An 11928-nucleotide genomic window follows, 5' to 3' on the forward strand; every position below is an offset into this window, starting at 1 on the left:
CCAGGTTAAGGCTGGTTCACAATAAACCGGAAACGAGAATCGGAACGAAAACGAAAACGGTAAAATTGTTAAAATGTGTACATTTAAATGTGAATATTCACAATTAACGAAAAGCTTGCCGGAGCCCGGGATTGGGAATGGCGAGTTGGCCAAGTTTCAACTTTGGCGTTCGCGTTTCCGATCACAGCCCACTAGATTCATTCTATTGCCATCTAAAAGTTACTTTGTCGTCGTATATTTTGTAGCAAGAAGACAGTGACATAACCTATGCATTATTTTGTTCTGTGCTGTGCATCATGGAGCAAGTTTTATTTGATGAGATTCTAATATTGAGTGTTGAGGAAAATCCTCACGTTTACGATAAGCGGCGCGCCTCGTATAAGATGAGAATACGTGGCTTTCAATAGCTGCATCTTTGAACACCGATCGTAAGTGAATCATATTTTATTACTGCATTGGTTGTATTACACACTACATATTCATGCTTCAATTCAATAACTACTGTTGTGTTCATTTTTGTTCTATTACAAATGTTTCTTCTCTAATTATTTTACGTTATGGTAGACATATTTATAGTACCATACCTAATGAAATGTTTCAGTTGAAATTTTGAAGTTGGTTAACCTGTGTTTATGTTGGCTGCTTTGTACTCATGAGAGAACGTCATTGGTCAATTATACACAAATAACATCAGAATCCGTAACATCGACTTTACATATCGTTATTGACATGCATATCGATATGCATAGTCGTTTACGTTCTCGGTTTATTGTGAATCAAAAATTTTCATATTCACGTCCTCTGCTTCTCGTTTTCATTCTGGTTCTCGTTCCCGGTTTATTGTGAACCCGCCTTTAGTCGGACCGGGTTCGATTCCCGGCAGAGTCAGAAATTGTGATGTAAAGTTTCTACCTTGGGACTAGGAGAGATGGCGGTGCACAACTTCTGATCACTAAATTATGCACCAATATGCCTGGGTTAAATCTCAAATCTCTCCGCAGTGCATTTGAAGAGAAGGCATATTATGTCACTGTTGATAGTGATTCGTCCGTCGCATAGGGATGTTAAGCCTGGCGACCCCCCCCCCCTGGTGCTATTCGACAGAAGCAGGCTACGTGCCGGCACCGGGTTTCTCCCTCTCCCTTCCTTACTTTCATCATCCTCATCCATTCCCTATACTACACTTACACGAACATTTACACATACATTCGCCCTAGTACACGACATAAGAACTCTTCACAGATATGCATCATGCATAACGTGGCCCGCCGAAATGGTGTGCAACTTGAAAATGGTACAGTGACTGTAGAAAATGGGTCACAGCCCTGCCATCTAGCCGCAATATGCGGAATCCGAATCACGCAAGTGAAGTGGGTAGGCATCAGATATACACATATTGTCTTTATTTATTATGAAAAAACATTCCATAGGGTAAACAGAAATAAATTCTGTGGCCAGGAGGAAAAAGGTCTTAAGTAAAAATTTTATACTTTTCAGGAAAGCAATAGAAAGATTGAAATTGGTGTCAATTATAGAGTTTTTTTAATTAAGAGGTTTTTTTCTGGATATTATTTGTTTACATTTCTTCTAAAATAGGTAATGCTGCTCATTTAACAATTTTCTTGATTATTTCCAAAAATTGTCGCACTTAAGCCCTTTTAAGACTAGAAGCCAAACTGAGTAGAAGGGACTATTAAACATAAGACCTTTTTCATGTCAAAATAAATGAGAATTGTAAATTATTAGGAATGCAAAATGGGTCTTAAACAATTATAGGACTGTTTACCCTGGTGCTTAAAGTTTTAAAAGGAAAGGGCATCAGTATGTGATAAAATGGCTAAAATACAAGTTAGACCTTTTTGATAGGGAAGCACGGAAAGTATGGAAAGTAAAGATGTGATGGTTTGTAAGGAATAAAGTATTAAATATTCTTAAGTCCTTTATCCTGTGTGTGTTCGATTCAAAAAGTACTTAGGACATTTGGTAACGTTCTATAAATCCAGTCAGGAGTCTTATTTGAGTTTAGCCGTTTTACCAGATTGTAGAGAATTGTTTCCGCTTTCAGAATATATAAAAATCTAATTTTCACAAAAATTGACTTAAGACCTTTTTCCTCCCGGTCACAGAATTGTTAATGCTCTGTTTCTGGAAAGACAATTACCTGTACATACAGAGTTATCTAAGATTTAACGTGCTAATATGTTTGAAATGAGTTTCCGAAACAATAGTTATCGGTCCACACCTGCGGAGTAACGGTTAGCGCGTCTGGCCGCGAAATCAGGTGGCCCGGGTTCGATTCCTGGTTGAGGTTTTTCCGGGGTTTTCCCTCAACCCAATATGAGCAAATGCTGGGTAACTTTCGGTGCTGGACCATGGGTTCATTTCACCGGAATTATCACCTTCATCTCATTCGGACGCTAAATAACCTAAGATGTTGATAAAGTGTCGTAAAATAATCTACTAAAAAACAACAGTTATCGTCATCTTTACAGTTATCTGTGCTTCAACTGGTAAAGGTAGGCTCTCACTTACCAGAAAAAATTCGTTCTGTGCGTTCGGATTTTTATTATAGTATCGGTCACTTGCCCGCATTTCCGAATGAAAATAGGGTTGTAATTTTCCGCTAGAGCGCATTATTTCATTGTAGTGTTCTGAACTGAACCTGGAAATAAAATTAATAACTCTGTAACTTAAATAAACTATGATGCGGTCGCATCACGCTTGATCCGAAGAACGCGGAAAGATCCCAACTGCTCATTGCTTCATGCTTCAAGGCTGCGCGGGCCTGTATGTTACCGGTCGTTGCCACACTTATTCTAGTACAGTCTGAGACGTTAATGATAGAAGATGTGTGTGCTTGTGTACGTCCTTTAAATACGTTTGAAGTGTGTGTGCTGTGCATTAAATTAGTTGTTTAGCTAATTGAAATTCCGGCTGAAAAGTTTACAACAGCGAATATTTATGTACGAAACTTACGTCAAAACAGATTCATGTCGACAAGTATGTAGGCAATTTATAGAGAAATTCCCCGATATTCGACCTCTAAATAGAGGTACAGTTCGAAACCTTGTCATTAGATTAAGAGAAACGGGATCGCTGAACTCTAAAATTCGTAGGCCAAAACGAAGAGTTCTAACAAAAGCAAAACTTGATGATACTGGTGCATCACTAGGACGTTCTCCTAATAAATCTTTACGTCGTGTTGCACAAGAAGTAGGCGTATCAAAAACTTGAACCCATACGGCTACTGAACTTTTAAAATCTAAACCTTACAGAGTTACTGTAGTCCAAGAATTACGGCCGCATGACAACGAAAGTCGAGTGAATTTCTGTAATTGGGTTTTACAAAACATTGTTAACGGTAGCTACTGTTGATCCATATTTAATCATTTTCTTTGATGAAGCATTGTTTCATTTACGTGGTTATGTACTCGTATGTTGGCAGAACAATAGATTCTGGTACACAAAAAATCCGTGATTAATTCACTAAGTTCTCCTGCATGATGAAAAGATTGGTGTGTGGTGCGTCGTAACAGCAAATCGAGTAATAGGACCGATATTTTTTCAAGATACTGTAAATTCAGAGAGGTATCTTGTTTTAATATATTTGTGAATATTTGGATTGATTTTCATATGGCATATACCGGTAATATATTTACAACAGTAACCATAGTGCCTCAAATTTGTGGTTGTGGCCGTGTGTTTTGCTCTAGGAATAGAAGAATTGTTTGTTTAATGGACTAAAACTTATTTTCTACTTGATGAGAACTAGTTCATTATGTAATTGAAGTGTTGATGAATTCTATTTTATCTAATTCTTGTTTTATGGACTTTTATTATGCAACAAATATTTGTCGATTTTCGTTAGCAAAGCTATATTTTATTCATATGATTATGATTTCCAATGATTTTCTCATCTGCTCCCTCTGTGACACTTCTGATTCGTCTCCTAAGAGTATTGTAACTTTTTATACAAAACAATAATGTAATTTTATTGTTACGACAATAATAATAATCACTTTCTACAATTTAATTCTACTCCCGTCAACAATGGGATTTGCACTCCACACAGCAACACAGTATTCGTTATTGCACTCCACAGACGACAATGACAATTTACTTGGATTATTGAGAACAACAATGAACTGTTAATCTTAACTAATGTTCACAGAGCACTATTTACAAATCAGAACTGTCAGTTCTCAGTTCAAAGTTCGTTTGCCTTGGCTAATTTCTTCTAGCTCGGTCTCTCGAGTTCACAGTATCTCGAACCCTAGACCTTCAGAGACAGTCCACTGAACTTCGAACTCAGGTTCCCCAACTGCAGTCCACTGCACTCGAACTCAGGGCTTCGGATGCTCACACAGCTGCGGACACACTCAAGTCGAACTCCGGTCTCGAAAGCTGGCTTCACTGCTACACAAGACTGGCTGGCTTGCTGTCCAGCGATTACAACAACGACTGCTCAAGTTCACTCGCGTGTCGTATTTTATAACCAAACCATAGTTACGAGAAAGTACAATGCTAGAAATTTCGACGGATGTCCAGAAGATGGCACTCTCGAATTCTCTGGATTTCTCCCCCTCAGTCACTAGCTGCTTTACTTTCCCCTCACCCTTCGTCACGTCCGCGGAACAGCGTGTCGCCTCCTCTCCTCTCCACGCCGCGAGCCGCTCCCCAGTGCTCCGTGGAGCCCGTACCGACTCCCGCGCGACCTGCCCTCTTGCGGGACGCGTGATCGAGTCTCGATGTGGCTGTCACAGTATTTTTATATTTTGTTCTGAATGTCAATCACAGTTTCGTGGTGATTGTATACTCTTATCTGATGAAGAAGTGCAACTACATAGTGAGTAAAATTCTTTATGGATTTGTCCTTCTTGTAATAATTTATCGGATACTACTCATAATTTCTCAGCCCATACTGACGACCTTTTATCTTGCTCTCTGTGTTCCGACAACACTGACAAATTTTACGAAGATCTGAAGGGTCTGCGTATTCATACCACCAAAGTCCATTCTAATGCCCCTCCCCTTCCTCAGCAACTTTCCGCTACTTCTTCCGAAGACACTTTCTTTTCTACGCTCTCAAGATGTAAGAATAATATCCCCCCCATTTTACGTCGAATTCCTAAAGGTGCTCGTTGATTAGCTACTGATAAATTAGCACAACTTATGGATAAATGTGTGTCTCTCGATTCTGACCAATCTTGGCATCAATTATTCCTCTTTGCATATATTGCTCTCAAAGTTCCCATGAAAGAAAACCGGAAGTCAGATAAATCTTTAATCTCAAAAATTAAAGCGAACATTCAGACATCCTCCCTGAATTCTACGCCCTATAAACATAGATTTTTCCCTCTCGTCTGGCCTAAGCTGAGTCCTGGAGCTGTTCGAGTCCTTTCATCTGATTATGGTATAGCCAAAGCTTCAAATGCTACATACGAAGCCTTAAAATTGAAACATCCTCCACCTTCACGGCATCTTTCCTTCCCCGTTCTGCCTTCTGGGTCTAATGTTATGTTGACTTTCTCTTAAGGCATGATATTTAAGGCTATACATAGTTTTCCTATTGGTTCTGCGTCTGGTATTGATGGCATTCGACCTCAACATTTTAAGAACCTCACATCTAAATCTGTAGGTGATTCTAGACGTCGTCTCCTTCAATCTATTACTCAATTAGTTAATTTCATGCTATCAGGCAATGTCATCATGTGCACGCATTTATACGGTGTCAATCTGTTAGCCATTAATAAGAAGGGTGGAGGAATACGACCCATTGCAATTGGAAACACTATTCGTCAACTAACTTCCAAAATCGCCTGCCTTTCTGTCAAAGAATCAATTAGCACTTTGTTACTTCCTCATCAGCTTGGTTATGGCATTGCTAAAGGACGTGAATCTATTATCCATGTTCTCTTAAACCTTGATTTTAGAAACGCCTTTAACTGCATCGAACGCGATTCTATGCTCGAAATCGTTCAGAATTGTGTCCCCCAATGCTTTTGTATGGCAAAGGCATCGGGAACCTTCTAACCTTTATTATAATCTTGATGTAATCTCATTTGAAACAGGAGTTCTTGGTCCCCTCCTATTTAGTCTTACTCTTCAATCCGTAATATCTAAGTTAAACAGTCCTTTGAATCTCTTATATCTGGACAATGGCATTTTAGGTGGTCCTCCGTATATTGTCGTATCTGACCTTGCAACACTTATTAATTCTTGTCAACCAATTGGTCTTGAGCTAAACCCAGATAAATGCGAGTTATATTTTTGCTCCTCACAAGATGATACTATTTTATCAATTTTTAATGCTCTCACTCCTGGAATTCTACTGTCTTCCCCTTCCACTTTGACACTCCTTGGTTCCCCAATATTGCTGCCAGCTGTGGAAGTTGTTATGCGTGATAAATTAGATACTATGAAGCATTTATTTATTGGTTTACAATCTCTTTGCACTCATATAGCATATTTCATTTTAGTCCATACCTGTGGAGTAACGGTTAGCGCGGGTTCGATTCCCGGTCGGGGCAAGTTACCTGGTTGGGTTTTTTCTGGGGGTTTTCCCTCAACCCAATATGAGCAAATGCTGGGTAACTTTCGGTGTTGGACCCCGGGCTCATTTCACTGGCATTATCACCTTCATCTCATTCAGACGCTGAATAACCTAGATGTTGATACAGCATCGTAAAATAACCTACTACTATTTCCTTTTAAAAAATTGCTTTCACATTCCTCGCCTAACATAAGTTACTTCCTTCGCACTACCCCTCTCTAGTTATTTCCCTCTCTTCTTCTAGAGGCTGATTGTATTGTGCGGGGTTGTATGGAATCCATTCTTAATATCCAGCTTGATAATAATCATTCTTGATCCTTCGCTACTTTGCCTATTTTATTTGGTGATCTTGGCATTCGCAATGTTAGCAATATTTTTTGTGTCTGCGTTTTTAGCTTCGGCTCATGGAGCTCTGAATTTCGTCAAATCTACTCTCTCTAGTCACAGTAACGAAATAAGAATCCATCACACGACTGAGGCCTTTGAACAATGGTCCTCTGTGATTGTGATTTGCGATAACGGCGATAACTATGTTCATTGTGATGAAATTACATGAAACTTGGGTTCATTGATTCACATTATTAAATAGCCTATACAGTATATATATATAGTCCTTTCCTCGTACTTCGCATAGTGAGTACATTATTTTTCATATCTATGGAATTTTCCATCTTGGAGATCCGAAATTGCGGTCATTTTACGTCACAATCATCATACTTTACATTATTTTGCCTTAACCACCGAAATATATCCTTTTAGACTCGTAATTTTTTTATTTATCTGCATTCTGTGATAACTCGCATTGTTCATCATAGTGACTAAATTACAAAGCATATTAGACAGAACATGAATTTCTAGCTATTTCGTGCAATTAGAGGTGTTTATGACGTCATGATAGTCGTCCGTCTGCTGCTTTGATCAGAACATTAACAGAAAATTTTTTACAAAGTCATTTTCTTCTTCTGCGTGGCCTGTAACATTAATCTTTGTCCTTTACCAAGTGCAAGTGTATAAGTGCACTTAAGTTATTTGTGAGAAAATTGGTTCAAAGTACTTAAGATTTCCTAAATTCTGTGAATTTTTTTATTTTGTAGTTTTGCCACTAAATTTTTTTTTTTTTTTAATGTTTTAGTTTGCCCTGTATGCACTTAACTCATGTACTTAGAAATGTCACTTGTACCCCTTTGAGTCTCACCCCCTCATATGCAATAGCTAAATATAGGCTGAGATGAAGTCTTGGAAGTAGTAAGTACGGTTCTCCAATGCTGATATAGAACTTTAGGGCCAGCTCTGGGACCTAGGATTTGGAAGGTACATGTGTCTGTCAGGATTGAGGCAGGATGACCCGCCTGTCAACATTGTGTTCACGAATACCACACAGACCACCTGTCGGACTTTGACAATCATCGCGTGGATATAATATAAATATGCTCCGTGTTGGGTTCTCAAAAGCCATGTTGTTTTGAACAAATGATTTACGATTTAAATCGTATTGTTGTTGTTAAGTCAACTATCCGGACCTCACAAGTGATACCAAAAAGCACTACTTATGAGGCAACTAGGCCAGGAGATAATGAGGTAGGGTGGCCAGTTCCTTTCCTCTCCATTGCATGCATCGCCAATTATTACAGAATGCTATTTTATTTCCTTACAGAACAACTGGAAGATAATATGGCGCCTTGTTTAGACAACAGAAGATAAAAATAATACGTGAGTTCATATTTACCACTCTTTATTTGTTTTCATTGGAGCACCCACAGAAATGGTTTGGAATGGATTATTTATAATGTGTCATAAAGCAACATTGATGCTGTGTAACTATATCCTTACGGCAAAGTGTGGAGGTTAGAGAAGTACAGACAGCATCACACTGATGTCATTGTTTGGTGGGAATGGTTGGGACTACTAGACACGCTCCAAATAAAAGTTAGAGAACTTCGTATATTATAGAACGTTTGAGTTTTTAAAATAAAGATATGTTATAAAAATTATTCACATACAGGCCTATTCAGAAATAAATATTTCAAAGATCACGCACTTCTCACATAACAGATACAGCTACGTCAAGGCATAAACACATTTCTTCTTCCTTATTTCCTTTTTTTTGGGGGGGGGCCTTTAGCCCCTTCTCTTTGCGATTGCGCCACTGAACATACGTAAATGTAATAATTCACACTAGATGTAAATAATAGTTCTACGATACAAGTTTGGGAATTGATTTTTACAGAATCGAGGCGAGTTTTTCAATTTCCGAGATTTTGGAATGCACTTCACAAAAGTGTATTGTACAACATTTTTTGCACGCATCATATTTTTAAAATTGCAAACAATATATTTTGCATTGAAAATCTAGAGTAATACAATTCCATAGCATTTGCAAAACTGCATTGTAATGGTAACTAAGTAACAATGAAGGGTACTGTAATGGGCCTATTTCACTATAGTTTCATGTTATGAAGAATGATTTCCTAGCAACAAGTTTCTGTGTGGGAATTCTAACTTTCAAGGCCTAACAACAATAGCTGTAAATACAGCAAAAACCACGATCCTGCAAAAAGTAAATTTTCATTCCTGCAAAAAAAAAAAAAAAAAAAAAAAAAAAAAAAAAAAAAAAAAAAAATCTACGACATTGCATAGAGTTATATTTTACGTATCGATATCACTGCGTGGAGTGTCACTTTATAGCATTTAGATGAAACTTCGATATCCGCACACACCATACACTGCAGAAAAAAAAACGTATTTATATCTAAAAAATTGAAAATAATCTCAAAATTGTAACGCACCATACCAGACACATGATATGGTCCTGCGAAAGCTATAAACCCACCTAAACCGCTCCAAATACCTTCACTTCTTATATTAAGCTGCTATTGTCCTACATTTTCACACACAATGGGCCGAGTGAATAAAACTAGAGCATTTGAGCATAAGCACGAGATTGGAGCATGAGGAAATGATAGGGAGCAAAGGGTTGGAGCATGAGGATAAGCCTCTGATAATGTGAATAAAAATTACCTTATGCTCCAACCCTGTGCTTCTAATTTATGAGCACGTGCTCCCGTTAGTCACATATATGGACGGCTAAGCTGTAGTGTTCCGCATTGTTGGCCGTGTCGGCATCCCTTTAATCTTAATGCAGGTGTCATTATTATGAACTGCATAGAACCAAAATTGATTTCATTCGTATCTGTAAGTGGATAAAAGTGAGACGGATTCTCTGATGGAGAAAGTGAAACGTCTTTATCTATTGAGAGCACAACAGTATTTCTGTTTCAACACTAAGCAAATATCTGGATATTCTCCTGAAGTCGCAGGTACCAGATGCAAAAAAATATAAAAAAATGCAGCTATTAAGGAAATACAGAAGCTACCTATATGAAATTATTTTCGGAACATCTATCACATCTAAAGAATTGCTAAAAAAAATCAAGAACATCAAAACAAGACTTAAAAAGAAAAATGATCTTAACAGAACGGGAAATAAGGCAATAGTCCTGAATTCCTGGGAAACATAGCTGTACAATCTACTGCAAGGGGACACAAATCCTACATTGAACAAAATTCCATGTAGACCTACTGCTAAATAATTAATTAAAGTTGCTGTTATTATGATATTTAATTTATTTGATAAGTGTCACTTTAGGAGGTATAAACATAACAAGGTACAGGGCTCCACACAACAATACAATCAATTCTTCGCAGTATCGCCTTACAAGTTATTATTGAATTGTTTATAGGAGCTGTAAGTGTGGGGCCTCAGCAATCTGCACATTCTGAATCATCATCATGTAGTACAGTGTCTTCACCCAAACCACCGCCCTCAAAGAAAGCTAAACACGATTTTTCTGAAACTGAAAAAGACTAAAACCCATACCAACATAGAACTACAAAGACTAGTATTGTTGAAACAATATAAATTAACAAAACTTCAGCCTGAGAGAGAACGATTACTGATTGAAAGACTTAATAGTAAGGAAGGCCTACGTCACACTACACCTCACAACAACGAAAATGAAACCTGTCTTGAAAATGATGAAAGTTTTCATTTTTATGTTTTAAATTGCGGGACTGTACACTGTACTATTTTTCCATACTATTATGTCGTGTTTGTTCTTAAGGGTAATAATTACACTTGCATCATCATCTATTTTAGTAAGGTAGGTTAACTTACATGTTATATAAATGGAGTTAGTCTGAAGTAGGCCTACTTAAATAATATACAAGTATCACATATTTTGGGTGTGTTATAAAATATTTTTCTACAAAATATAAGCAAATAAAATTCCTATACTCTATAAAGTCTGAACTAAATATTACTATTCGAAAACAAGTTAAGTAGCTAGGTACGGTAATTCAATTTGTCATTTTCTCTTATACTTCAGTTTTATGTAAGTAAAAAGTATATTTAAAAGTATATTTTAGTAAATTCTAGTTACATATTATGTTAGTGAACTTACTAATAGGTGCATCTCTTTTTAATATTCTGTGTGGTTACAAACATATTTAATCAATTTCTTTAGCAAAATATACAACTATAAAATGTGAAATTAAACGGAAATTAAATTCTAGCGTTCATCACAAATAATTTCAGCCATAATCACAAGGATTACTCACAGTCCATGATTTTCTATTGTAAGAGCAATTTCTTCCCTCCTTTCACGTCCTGCACCTAAAATTTCTCTTTCATTCACTTGTTCCTCTTCACCATTCTCTTCCACACCCACGTCACCTATGATGTCTACATCTGTGAAATCCTCATCTTGCAAATATTTTGCCACATTGTGCAGCAAAAAACAACAAACTATGATTTTTGGCACATTTGTAAGAGAGACTCTGCACACATACTGTAGAACAGGAAATCTCCTCTTCAATTGTCCAAAGCAACGCTCTATCACAACTCTCTCTTCTTTCAGCAATCTGTTGAATCTTCTATGTTTATCTTCTACTGGGTTTCGGTATGGGGCCATTAACCAGGGTTCTAAGCCGTAACCTTCGTCACCAAGCAGAACTGTGTTTGTGTGCCTCCTTATAACCTCACGAATAGTCGAATTTTTCCATATCTTACTATCATGCACCGACCCAGGCCAATCAACTACAATACTTGTAAACCATTCTTTTGCATTACAAGTGGCTTGGACGTTAATGCTTGGATATTCCCTTCCGTTTATATACTCATCACCGTGATCTCCAGGTTTTGGAATGCGCACATGCGTACAGTCCAGTACACCAATCGCACTTGGAAACTTGTATGTGTCCAACCATTCAATTTTAGCAGCAGCTATGTCATCTGCTGTTGAAGGGAATCTAATCCATGTATCAGATTTCTGCATAATCATATCAGCCACGCCATTAATTGTCTTACAAACTGTGCT

Source organism: Periplaneta americana, chromosome 9 (genome assembly GCF_040183065.1).
Source record: "Periplaneta americana isolate PAMFEO1 chromosome 9, P.americana_PAMFEO1_priV1, whole genome shotgun sequence".
Lineage (NCBI taxonomy): Eukaryota > Metazoa > Arthropoda > Insecta > Blattodea > Blattidae > Periplaneta > Periplaneta americana.